The sequence below is a fragment of the Pristiophorus japonicus genome, chromosome 3, assembly GCF_044704955.1.
Source record: "Pristiophorus japonicus isolate sPriJap1 chromosome 3, sPriJap1.hap1, whole genome shotgun sequence".
Lineage (NCBI taxonomy): Eukaryota > Metazoa > Chordata > Chondrichthyes > Pristiophoridae > Pristiophorus > Pristiophorus japonicus.
In genome coordinates this window covers 6,823,548-6,836,114 of record NC_091979.1, presented here as the reverse complement: position 1 = coordinate 6,836,114, position 12,567 = coordinate 6,823,548, and the positions used below count along the sequence as shown (strand labels likewise).

Genomic DNA, 12,567 nt, shown 5'->3' with positions numbered 1-12,567 from the left:
TAGACTGTTGGAAAATGATCACCAATGCATCCACTATTTCTAGGGTCACCTCCTTAAGCAAACCCCAAGTAAAGACTCAACCCCCAAGTGAAGGGACTTCTGGAACCCACAGTTTCAGACTCCTCACCCTTGTGTTAAATACATGAAAAAGCCCAAACGACTGGAGGTGCTGGTCCGACTCAGGCTCCCAGCTTGGCTTCCGAAGGTGGGATGCCTCCAGGTGTCTTCCTCGGCCTGAACTGAGAGGGAAAGTTGAGAGTGAGGCCCTGGGAACAGAGATGAGGGTCTCACCATAGACCTTCCCTGTCGGTTCAGCCCGAGGAAGATTCCTGGAGGCATCCCGCCATTGGAAGCGATTAGCGATGGGCTGATGAACACGAAGGCCGATTTTGAGTTCGACCCTCCAGACATGAGCCCCAGCCTTGTGGGGGAGGTGTAACAAAACCACAAAGACTCACTGGAGAGCTGATCGTGACAGAAATTAAATCAATGCCAGCAGAGAGAGCACAAAAGGAGAGCAGTGCGACTGAAATTCTCCTCACGCCGTCCCCCTGTGTCCCATCCATTTGTCAGTGCTGACTCCACATCTTTTAATTTGTTGGCCAATAACCAACACGCCACCACACACCCCCCCCAGACCCATCTAGCCCTCATGTCCCTGCATCAGCGTCAGGCACCAACCCTGCTCCAACTCCAGGCTCAGTCCGGCGCTGCTCGGGGTGAACCGCACTGCACCGGGTAAAGCCCAGTCTGTGAGATGATCGCCAACCAGTCATCATCCTAGGCAGTCCCTCGTATCGAGGATAACTTGCTTCCACGCCAAAAAGGGATGGGTTCACAGGTGTTCCAATGAAGGACCTAATATTCCAGATCCCGAAGTACATCCTGAAGGGTGGAAGATGCCTGTGGGTGGATTGTTTTAACGTGGGGTGACCGTTGCACACCAGCCACCACACGGGGCTTGACAGAGCGAGGTCTCGGTCCAGGGGCAAGGGGTCCACCTTGGGACTAAACAAGAAAATCTCAAGAGGAGACTCTCTGGTTGCTGCCCCGATGGTGGAGAGTGGAACAGGCTGGTTAAGGCCATTGGCCGGCCGGCCTCTGCCATCCCAGTCCACACCAGCGGGTGAAACCCGGGTCAGTACAAATATGTACCGAAACTTCCCAGAACTAAGAGGGGGAGACCGAGCCTGGAGTTGGAGCAGGATTGGTGCTTGATGCCGATGCAGGAACAGTTCCTCTCCTCATTCTTCCGACCAAATCACAGGAGGCTCAGGGCCTGGTTGGCCGGAGAAGCTGGCTCGCGGAGGAGCAGTAGCCCACCTCCATCGGGCCCAGACCGGGGGGAAAGAGAGTCAGAGCCTCAGGTCCTGTTTCTGGCATCACGTGGATGGAATGGTTCGGCCAGGAAGGGGAGGGGGAGGGGGCTTAGGGAGATTGATGGGGGGGGGAGGGGTTTGTCGCCTGTCTGTCAAAGAAAGTGCACTAGTCAGTACGGAATTTTCAGGGCTGTGGGGAAAGAGCGGGGGGAGTGGGATTAACTGGATATCCCTTTCGCAGAGGCAGAGGCGGAGCCGAATGGCCTCTTTCTGTCCTGTATCATTCTATAATTCAAGCCCAGAGACTTAAGCCCATGTTGCAGGCCGACACTCCCAGTGCAGTACTGAGGGAGTGCTGCACTGTCGGAAGGGCAGTACTGAGGGAGCGCCGCACTGTCGGAGGGGCAGTACTGAGGGAGCCCCGCACTGTCGGAGGGGCAGTGCTGAGGGAGCGCCGCACTGTCGGAGGGGCAGTACTGAGGGAGCGCCGCACTGTCGGAGGGGCAGTGCTGAGGGAGTGCCGCACTGTCGGAGGGGCAGTACTGAGGGAGTGCTGCACTGTCGGAGGGGCAGTGCTGAGGGAGCTCCGCTCTGTCGGAGGGGCAGTACTGAGGGAGCACCGCACTGTCGGAGGGGCAGTGCTGAGGGAGCTCCGCACTGTCGGAGGGGCGGTACTGAGGGAGCCCCGCACTGTCGGAGGGGCAGTACGGAGGGAGCACCGCACTGTCGGAGGGGCAGTGCTGAGGGAGCTCCGCACTGTCGGAGGGGCAGTACTGAGGGAGCACCGCACTGTCGGAGGGGCAGTACTGAGGGAGTGCCGCACTGTCGGAGGGGCAGTACTGAGGGAGTGCCGCACTGTCGGAGGGGCAGTACTGAGGGAGCGCCGCACTGTCGGAGGGGCGGTACTGAGGGAGCACCGCACTGTCGGAGGGGCAGTACTGAGGGAGTGCCGCACTGTCGGAGGGGCAGTACTGAGGGAGCGGTGCACTGTCGGAGGGGCAGTACTGAGGGAGCACCGCACTGTCGGAGGGGCCGTATTTCGCGATGAGGCGTTAAACCGAGGCCCCGTCTGCGGTGGATGTATAAGATCCCACGGCTCTATTCCGACAAAGAGCGGGTGGAGTTCTCCGCGGTGTCCTGGGGCCAATATTTTATCCCTCAGTCAGATGATCCGGGTCATTCTGACATTGCTGTGTGTGGGATCTTGCTGTGCACAAATTGGAGCAGCCGGGTTCCCCCACATTACAACAGCGGCCACACTGTACAAAGGGCTCCATTGGCGGCAGGGAGCAGTGTGAGGGGCGGGAGGCGGGTGTTGGGTGCCGGGTTTGGGGGAAATGTGGGGCAGCGGGGTCCCCCGGGCCCGGCCCACGGGGCGGAACCTTTCTCCGCGGCCGCGGTTCGCCGGAAGTGGGGGACGGGGGACGGGGGGGGACACCTGCAGCGCGGGACCGGAAGTGGTGGCTAAACCCGGTGAGTGTGAGCAAAGTGAGTGTGTAAATCTCCCAGTGTGTGTAACCGGGTGTGTAAATCTCCCAGTGTGTGTAACCGGGTGTGTAAATCTCCCAGTGTGTGTAGCTGGGTGTGTAAATCTCCCAGTGTGTGTGTAACCGGGTGTGTAAATCCCCCAGTGTGTGGAACTGGGTGTGTAAATCAGTGAGTGGGTGTAACTGGGTGTGTAAATCTCCCAGTGTGTGTAACCGGGTGTGTAAATCTCCCAGTGTGTGTAACTGGGTGTGTAAATCTCCCAGTGTGTGTAACTGGGTGTGTAAATCTCCCAGTGTGTGTAACTGGGTGTGTAAATCTCCCAGTGTGTGTAACTGGGTGTGTAAATCTCCCAGTGTGTGTAACCGGGTGTGTAAATCTCCCAGTGTGTGTAACCGGGTGTGTAAATCAGTGAGTGTGTGTAGCTGGGTGTGTAAATCTCCCAGTGTGTGTAACCGGGTGTGTAAATCTCCCAGTGTGTGTAGCTGGGTGTGTAAATCTCCCAGTGTGTGTAACCGGGTGTGTAAATCTCCCAGTGTGTGTAACCGGGTGTGTAAATCAGTGAGTGTGTGTAACCGGGTGTGTAAATCTCCCAGTGTGTGGAACTGGGTGTGTAAATCAGTGAGTGGGTGTAACTGGGTGTGTAAATCTCCCAGTGTGTGGAACTGGGTGTGTAAATCAGTGAGTGGGTGTAACTGGGTGTGTAAATCTCCCAGTGTGTGTAATCGGGTGTGTAAATCTCCCAGTGTGTGTAACCGGGTGTGTAAATCCCCCGGGGCGTGTAAATCAGTGAGTGTGTGTAGTGGAGTATTTAAAATAAACACCAGGTCTGGGTTCGAAGATTCAAGTAGTGTATATTTGCACCGGCGGGGAGACCGCCTGCTTTATGTCTGTAGCCAGGCTTCTCCGATGATACAAAGTTCCAAGCAACCTTTTATACACGTAATGATGCACGTCAGCCTCGTGCATGGTCCCCCCTCTGCCGTTTCATTAGCCCAAAGCCCGCGTGCACAGTTGCTGATTGACTAATTCCCTTTCGCGTTACACAATCATTGGCCTATGTCTCAGACCAGATGGAGTTTCTCTAACATGTTACTTCTGACCACGTGCTCTGTTTCACTGCCTCTCTGGGCCTCCTGTGGTTCAACAGTTTGGCTATTTGTAATTGTCCTCAAGTTACACAGTTCATCATTGACATGTCATTCTTAGCATTATCTCTTCTGCCCGTTAAGCAACTTTGAACGCTGATCACTACAAAAGCCTATTTAGCTCTTTTTAGTCGCGAGACCCATTCTTAACCCTTTAATTATAGCAGAGCTCGAAAGCCCCACTTCAGTTCCCCCCTTTTGGTACTTGGCTACCCAGCCCTTATTACGAACACTCCTCAATGCGAGGAGTTTTCGTAATAAGGTGGACGAATTAACTGTACAGGCAGCAATTAATGAGTATGATATCATTGGCATCACGGAGACATGACTCCAGGGTGACCAAGGCTGGGAACTCAACATTTAGGAAGGACAGACAGAAAGGAAAAGGAGGTGGGGTAACGTTGCTGGTTAAAGAGGAAATTAACACAATAGTAAGGAAGGACATTAGCTTGGATGATGTGGAATCTGTATGGGTGGAGCTGCGGAATACCAAAGGGCAGGAAACGCTAGTGGGAGTTGTGTACAGACCACCAAACAGTAGTAGTGAGGTTGGGGACAGCATCAAACAAGAAATTAGGGATGCGTGCAACAAATGTACAGCAGTTATCATGGGCGACTTTAATCTACACATTGATTGGGCTAACCAAACTGGTAGCAATACGATGGAGGAGGATTTCCTTGAGTGTATTAGGGATGGTTTTCTGGACCAATATTTCGAGGAACCAACTAGAGGGCTGGTCATCCGAGACTGGGTGATGTGTAATGAGGAGGGACTAATTAGCAATCTTGTTGTGCGAGGCCCCTTGGGGAAGAGTGACCATAATATGGTAGAATTCCTTATTAAGATGGAGAGTGACACAGTTAATTCAGAGACTAGAGTCCTGAACTTAAGGAAAGGTAACTTCGATGGTAAGAGATGTGAATTGGCTAGAATAGACTGGCAAATGATACTTAGAGGATTGATGGTGGATAGGCAATGGTAAATATTTAAAGGTCACATGGATGAACTTCAACAATTGTACATCCCTGTCTGGAGTAAAAGTAAAACGGGGAAGGAGGCTCAACCGTGGCTAACAAGGGAAATTAGGGACAGTGTTAAATCCAAGGAAGAGGCATATAAATTGGCCAGAAATAGCAACAAACCGGAGGACTGGGAGAAATTTAGAATTCAGCAGAGGAGGACAAAGCGTTTCATTAGGAGGGGGAAAATTTGCTGGGAACATAAAAACTGACTGCAAAAGCTTCTATAGATATGTGAAGAAAAAAAGATTAGTGAAGACAAACGTAGGTTCCTTGCAGTCAGATTCAGGTGAATTTATACTGGGGAGCAAAGAAATGGCAGACCAGTTGAACAAATATTTTGGAAGACACAAATAACCTTCCGGAAGTACTAGGGGACCGAGGGTCTAGTGAGAAGGAGGAACTGAAGGATATCCTTATTAGGCGGGAAATTGTGTTAGGGAAATTGATGGGATTGAAGGCCGATAAATCCCCGGGGCCTGATAGTCTGCATCCCAGAGTGCTTAAGGAAGTGGCCCTAGAAATAGTGGATGCATTGGTGATCATTGTTCAACAGTCTATCGACTCTGGATCAGTTCCTATGGACTGGAGGGTAGCTAATGTAACACCACTTTTTAAGAAAGGAGGGAGAGAGAAAACAGGTTAGCCTGACATCAGTAGTGAGGATGTTGATACGGATTCTTTTTCCCTCAATCTGTTTCAGCGAATACACTGACACACGAACACCTCTTGCCTTTTCTGTAAAAGACCTTTATTGAAGATTCTCCGGCCGGGACTTGTCAAGACAAAGGGACACTCTCAATCAGAGCCTGTTTACCTTCCCCTGGACAAGTCCCTTTTCAGCGTGAAAAGCACAGTAGATATACATTTTCAAAACAGAACACATTTGATTAGCACTTGGTCTATCCAATCCCTTTCTGCCTCCCCCCCGAGTATGTCCAATGGCAGGCAAGAAAGTCTCCCAATTAGGGCTGGTGTCAGGGTCAGGTTAGTTATAGCTTTGCTACACTGTCTTCCCTTATCAGTAAAGAACCCAATTAGTTTCTCTTCCTCCTTATCAGTAGAAGCTATTACTTTTTCCTTCCTATCTAGGATTGCTTTCTTTCTTTGTGCTGCCTTGGGCTTTCTCATGACCCGTGTCTAACCTCAACCTCAACTCTTGGTAACCTTTTTTTTCTGTTGATTCTGCAGTTGTCTGTATCTTGACATTTCTTTAGCTATTTTCCAATGATTCCCTATCTCCATCCTTTTGCCACCTTCTCTAGTCATCTACCACTTTCGCAACCCTTTTACACATTCTCAGGGAAAATGTTGGAATCAATTATTAAAGATGAAATAGCAGCGCATTTGGAAAGCAGTGACAGGATCTGTCCAAGTCAGCATGGATTTATGAAAGGGAAATCATGCTTGACAAATCTTCTGGAATTTGTTAAGGATGTAACTGGTAGAGTGGACAAGTGAGAACCAGTGGATGTGGTCTATTTCAACTTTCAAAAGGCTTTTGACAAGGTCCCACACAAGAGATTGGTGTGCAAAATTAAAGCACATGGTATTGGGGGTAATGTACTGACGTGGATAGAGAACTGGTTGGCAGACAGGAAGCAGAGAGTCGGGATTAACGGGTCCTTTTCAGAATGGTAGGCAGTGACGAGTGGAGTGCCGCAGGGCTCAGTGCTGGGACCCCAGCTATTTACAATATACATTAATGAGCACCTCGAGTCTCGTCGCCGAGAGCGTGCAGAAACCAAGCGCAGGCAGCGGAAGGAGCGTGCGGCAAACCAGTCCCACCCTCCCCTTCCCTCAACCACTGTCTGTCCCACCTGTGACAGGGACTGTGGCTCTCGTATTGGACTGTTCAGCCACCGGAGGACTCACTTTAAAAGTGGAAGCAAGTCATCCTCGATTCCGAGGGACTGCCCATGATGATCTCATGTTGTTCCATTTCATCAGCCCATCTCAGGTTGTTTAAAGTGATGTTCTCGATGCGTTCCTCTCTTTGTGGGAATAGGTATTGATGGCTTAGTTTGACCACAGCTTTTGGCGTAAAACGGAAATGAGGTTGTGGGATCGCACATACGACATTACCATGCTTGTACTCACTTTCCTTGCTGGATATGCAGTATGTCCCATCATCCCGGGCTGTCACCTCAGTCCCTCCCTGACTAAGGGGGCTGATTTCCAACGTACGATTAACCGCCTAAGTGAACCCGCGTACCGTACGTTGCCCTCCTTCTATGGAGTGTGCGCACCCTATCATATCCAAATGTTGCGTGCAGCCGTCGATGTGCACCCCTTGGAATGGGCCACTTAGTTTCATTGCATAGGGTGGAATAAAACCCGGGATGGACATTATATATCGCCCATATTCTGTACTGCCCACAGAGGTTCAGCCTCCGCTCCCTCTATCTGTGGGATGGATAGCTAGTACCATACCTATTAATTTCACTTCTCTGGTAATACAATTACTTTGGGACAAGAACACTTGTGTTGTCTTGCGAACATCGCAGAGGGTAGTACCGTCCTTAGTCCATTTGGACAACTGCTCATTACTTGTCCAATTGGGTATTTTTCCCTGTTTCACCTGGTTTACACTGTATCGGATATGTGCCGTACATTGCACATATGAGTTCTTTATACGTTTTTTGGCTAAGGCACTAATCTTATTGATGGTATGGGCATGGAGCTCGAGTATCTTCTCAACTTGCAGCATTTGTCTGGCGATGTCGCCCTCAGTTTCTGACAACTGAGAGGTCAGACCGGTTTTCCTTAGTAAGGTTCTTAAGCATTGGGCTAAGTCTTGCTCTGTGCTGACTATGTCAAATGTGTTGACGGTTGTAATTTACCAAAATTCCCTGGATTCTGGGGAGGTCCCAGCAGATTGGAAAACTGCAAACGTAATGCCCCTATTTTAAAAAAAATGAGACAGACAAAAAGCAGGAAACTATAGACCAGTTAGCCTAACATCTGTCATTGGAAAAATGTTAGAGTCCATTATTAAAGAAGCAGTAGCAGGACATTTGGAAAAGCAATATTCAGTCAGGCAGAGTCAGCATGGATTTATGGAGGGGACAAATTTGCTGGAATTCTTTGAGGTTGTAATGGACAGAGTGGATAAAGGGGAACCAGTGGATGTGGTGTATTTGGACTTCCAGAACGCATTTGACAAGGTGCCACACAAAAGGTTACTGCACAAGATAAAAGTTCACGGGGTTGCATGGATAGAGGATTGGCTAACTAACAGAAGATAGAGTCGGGATAAATGGTTCATTCTCGGGTTGGCAACCAGTAACTAGTGGGGTGCCGCAGGGATCAGTGCTGGGACCCCAACTATTTACAATCTATATTGAGAGAGGCGGGAGTCCAGAGAGGCAGCGGCCTGTAAAAGGCTCAGCAGTCCGGGGAGCGTCGAGAGAGGCGGGAGTCCAGAGAGGCAGCGGCCTATAAAAGGCTCAGCAGTCCGGGGAGCGTCGAGAGAGGCGGGAGTCCAGAGAGGCAGCGGCCTATAAAAGGCTCAGCAGTCCGGGGAGCGTCGAGAGAGGCGGGAGTCCAGAGAGGCAGCGGCCTGTAAAAGGCTCAGCAGTCCGGGGAGCGTCGAGAGAGGCGGGAGTCCAGAGAGGCAGCGGCCTGTAAAAGGCTCAGCAGTCCGGGGAGCGTCGAGAGAGGCGGGAGTCCAGAGAGGCAGCGGCCTGTAAAAGGCTCAGCAGTCCGGGGAGCGTCGAGAGAGGCGGGAGTCCAGAGAGGCGTAGCGGTGCAGCTCCAGCTGGGAGAGAAGGCAAAAAAGAAGTAGAAGGAAATCAAAAGGTGACGTCACAGCCAACGTGGTAAGTGATTGGCTGCTGATTGGTGAGTAGTTTTTCTTTTTCTTTATTAGTCAGTAACTTTTAACATTGTTGTCGGCAATTTAAGTGTATCTAAGGGTTAAGTCATGGCAGGACAGCTCGGTCACGTGATATGCTCCTCCTGTACCATGTGGGAACACGGGGACAACACCAGTGTCCCTGACGACTACATGTGCGGGAAGTGTGTCCACCTCCGGCTACTGACGGTCCGCGTTGCGGAGTTGGAGCTGAAGGTGGATTCACTCTGGAGCATCCACGATGCTGAGAATGACGTGAGTATCACGTGTAGCGAGTTGGTCTTACTGCAGGAGAAGGGTCCACAGCCAGCGAGGGAATGGAAGACCAGCAGGAAGAGTAGTGCAAGGAAGGTAGTGCAGGGGTCCCCTGTGGTCATCCCCCTGCAAAACAGATACACCGCTTTGAGTACTGTTGAGGGGGATGACTCATCAGGGGAGGGCAGCAGCAGCCAAGTTCATGGCACCGTGGCTGGCTCTGTTGCACAGGAGGGCAGGAAAAAGAGTGGAAGAGCGATAGTGATAGGGGATTCAATTGTAAGGGGAATAGATAGGCGTTTCTGCGGCCGCAACCGAGACTCCAGGATGGTATGTTGCCTCCCTGGTGCAAGGGTCAAGGATGTCTCGGAGCGGGTGGAGGACATTCTAAAAAGGGAGGGAGAACAGCCAGTTGTCGTGGTGCACGTTGGTACCAATGACATAGGTAAAAAAAGGGATGAGTTCCTACGAAATGAATTTAAGGAGCTAGGAGCTAAATTAAAAAGTAGGACCTCAAAAGTAGTAATCTCGGGATTGCTACCAGTGCCACGTGCTAGTCAGAGTAGGAATCGCAGGATAGCTCAGATGAATACGTGGCTTGAGCAATGGTGCAGCAGGGAGGGATTCAAATTCCTGGGGCATTGGAACCGGTTCTGGGGGAGGTGGGACCAGTACAATCCGGACGGTCTGCACCTGGGCAGGACCGGAACCAATGTCCTAGGGGGAGTGTTTGCTAGTGCTGTTGGGGAGGAGTTAAACTAATATGGCAGGGGGATGGGAACCAATGCAGGGAGATAGAGGGAAACAAAAAGGAGGCAAAAACAAAAGACAGAAAGGAGATGAGGAAAAGTGGAGGGCAGAGAAACCCAAGGCAAAGAACAAAAAGGGCCATTGTACAGCAAAATTCTAAAAGGACAGAGGGTGTTAAAAAAACAAGCCTAAAGGCTTTGTGTCTTAATGCAAGGAGTATCCGCAATAAGGTGGATGAATTAACTGTGCAAATAGATGTTAACAAATATGATGTGATTGGGATTACGGAGACGTGGCTCCAGGATGAGCAGGGCTGGGAACTCAACATCCAGGGGTATTCAACATTCAGGAAGGATAGAATAAAAGGAAAAGGAGGTGGGGTAGCATTGCTGGTTAAGGAGGAGATTAAGGCAATAGTTAGGAAGGACATTAGCTTGGATGATGTGGAATCTATATGGGTAGAGCTGCAGAACACCAAAGGGCAAAAAACGTTAGTGGGAGTTGTGTACAGACCTCCAAACAGTAGTAGTGATGTTGGGGAGGGCATCAAACAGGAAATTAGGGGTGCGTGCAATAAAGGTGCAGCAGTTATAATGGGTGACTTTAATATGCACATAGATTGGGCTAACCAAACTGGAAGCAATACGGTGGAGGAGGATTTTCTGGAGTGCATAAGGGATGGTTTTTTAGACCAATATGTCGAGGAACCAACTAGGGGGGAGGCCATCTTAGACTGGGTGTTATGTAATGAGAAAGGATTAATTAGCAATCTCGTTGTGCGAGGCCCCTTGGGGAAGAGTGACCATAATATGGTGGAATTCTGCATTAGGATGGAGAATGAAACAGTTAATTCAGAGACCATGGTCCAGAACTTAAAGAAGGCTAACTTTGAAGGTATGAGGCGTGAATTGGCTGAGATGGATTGGCGAATGATACTTAAGGGGTTGACTGTGGATGGGCAATGGCAGACATTTAGAGACCGCATGGATGAACTACAACAATTGTACATTCCTGTCTGGCATAGAAATAAAAAAGGGAAGGTGGCTCAACCGTGGCTATCAAGGGAAATCAGGGATAGTATTAAAGCCAAGGAAGTGGCATACAAATTGGCCAGAAATAGCAGCGAACCTGGGGACTGGGAGAAATTTAGAACTCAGCAGAGGAGGACAAAGGGTTTGATTAGGGCAGGGAAAATGGAGTATGAGAAGAAGCTTGCAGGGAACATTAAGACGGATTGCAAAAGTTTCTATAGATATGTAAAGAGAAAAAGGTTAGTAAAGACAAACGTAGGTCCCCTGCAGTCAGAATCAGGGGAAGTCATAACGGGGAACAAAGAAATGGCGGACCAATTGAACAAGTACTTTGGTTCGGTATTCACGAAGGAGGACACGAACAACCTTCCGGTTATAAAAGGGGTCGGGGGGTCTAGTAAGGAGGAGGAACTGAGGGAAATCCTTATTAGCCGGGAAATTGTGTTGGGGAAATTGATGGGATTGAAGGCCGATAAATCTCCAGGGCCTGATGGACTGCATCCCAGAGTACTTAAGGAGGTGGCCTTGGAAATAGTGGATGCGTTGACAGTCATTTTCCAACATTCCATTGACTCTGGATCAGTTCCTATGGAGTGGAGGGTAGCCAATGTAACCCCACTTTTTAAAAAAGGAGGGAGAGAGAAAACAGGGAATTATAGACCGGTCAGCCTGACATCGGTAGTGGGTAAAATGATGGAATCAATTATTAAGGATGTCATAGCAGTGCATTTGGAAAGAGGTGACATGATAGGTCCAAGTCAGCATGGATTTGTGAAAGGGAAATCATGCTTGACAAATCTTCTGGAATTTTTTGAGGATGTTTCCAGTAGAGTGGATAAGGGAGAACCAGTTGATGTGGTATATTTGGACTTTCAGAAGGCGTTCGACAAGGTCCCACACAAGAGATTGATGTGCAAAGTTAGAGCACATGGGATTGGGGGTAGTGTACTGACATGGATTGAGAACTGGTTGTCAGACAGGAAGCAAAGAGTAGGAGTAAATGGGTACTTTTCAGAATGGCAGGCAGTGACTAGTGGGGTACCGCAGGGTTCTGTGCTGGGGCCCCAGCTGTTTACACTGTACATTAATGATTTAGATGAGGGGATTGAGTGTAGTATCTCCAAGTTTGCGGATGACACTAAGTTGGGTGGCAGTGTGAGCTGCGAGGAGGATGCTGTGAGGCTGCAGAGCGACTTGGATAGGTTAGGTGAGTGGGCAAATGCATGGCAGATGAAGTATAATGTGGATAAATGTGAGGTTATCCACTTTGGTGGTAAAAACAGAGAGACAGACTATTATCTGAATGGTGACAGATTAGGAAAAGGGGAGGTGCAAAGAGACCTGGGTGTCATGGTACATCAGTCATTGAAGGTTGGCATGCAGGTGCAGCAGGCGGTTAAGAAAGCAAATGGCATGTTGGCCTTCATAGCAAGGGGATTTGAGTACAGGGGCAGGGAGGTGTTGCTACAGTTGTACAGGGCATTGGTGAGGCCACACCTGGAGTATTGTGTACAGTTTTGGTCTCCTAGCCTGAGGAAGGACATTCTTGCTATTGAGGGAGTGCAGCGAAGGTTCACCAGACTGATTCCCGGGATGGCGGGACTGACCTATCAAGAAAGACTGGATCAACTGGGCTTGTATTCACTGGAGTTCAGAAGAATGAGAGGGGACCTCATAGAAACATATAAAATTCTGACGGGGTT

General features: G+C 49.8%; 1 protein-coding gene across 2 annotated transcripts in view; it reads left to right on the top strand.

Moving 5' to 3' along the window:
* The first annotated feature begins 2,745 nt into the window (after positions 1-2,745).
* bcs1l (BC1 (ubiquinol-cytochrome c reductase) synthesis-like) overlaps positions 2,746-12,567 on the top strand; it is a 69,402-nt gene continuing 59,580 nt past the window's right edge. Inside the window, exon 1 of one of the 2 annotated variants that reach the window (XM_070874284.1) lies at positions 2,746-2,792. The gene's annotated coding sequence lies outside the window, so the exon portion shown is untranslated. Of the gene's footprint in view, positions 2,808-12,567 lie in introns of both variants that reach the window. The other variant, XM_070874285.1, reaches the window with a different exon arrangement.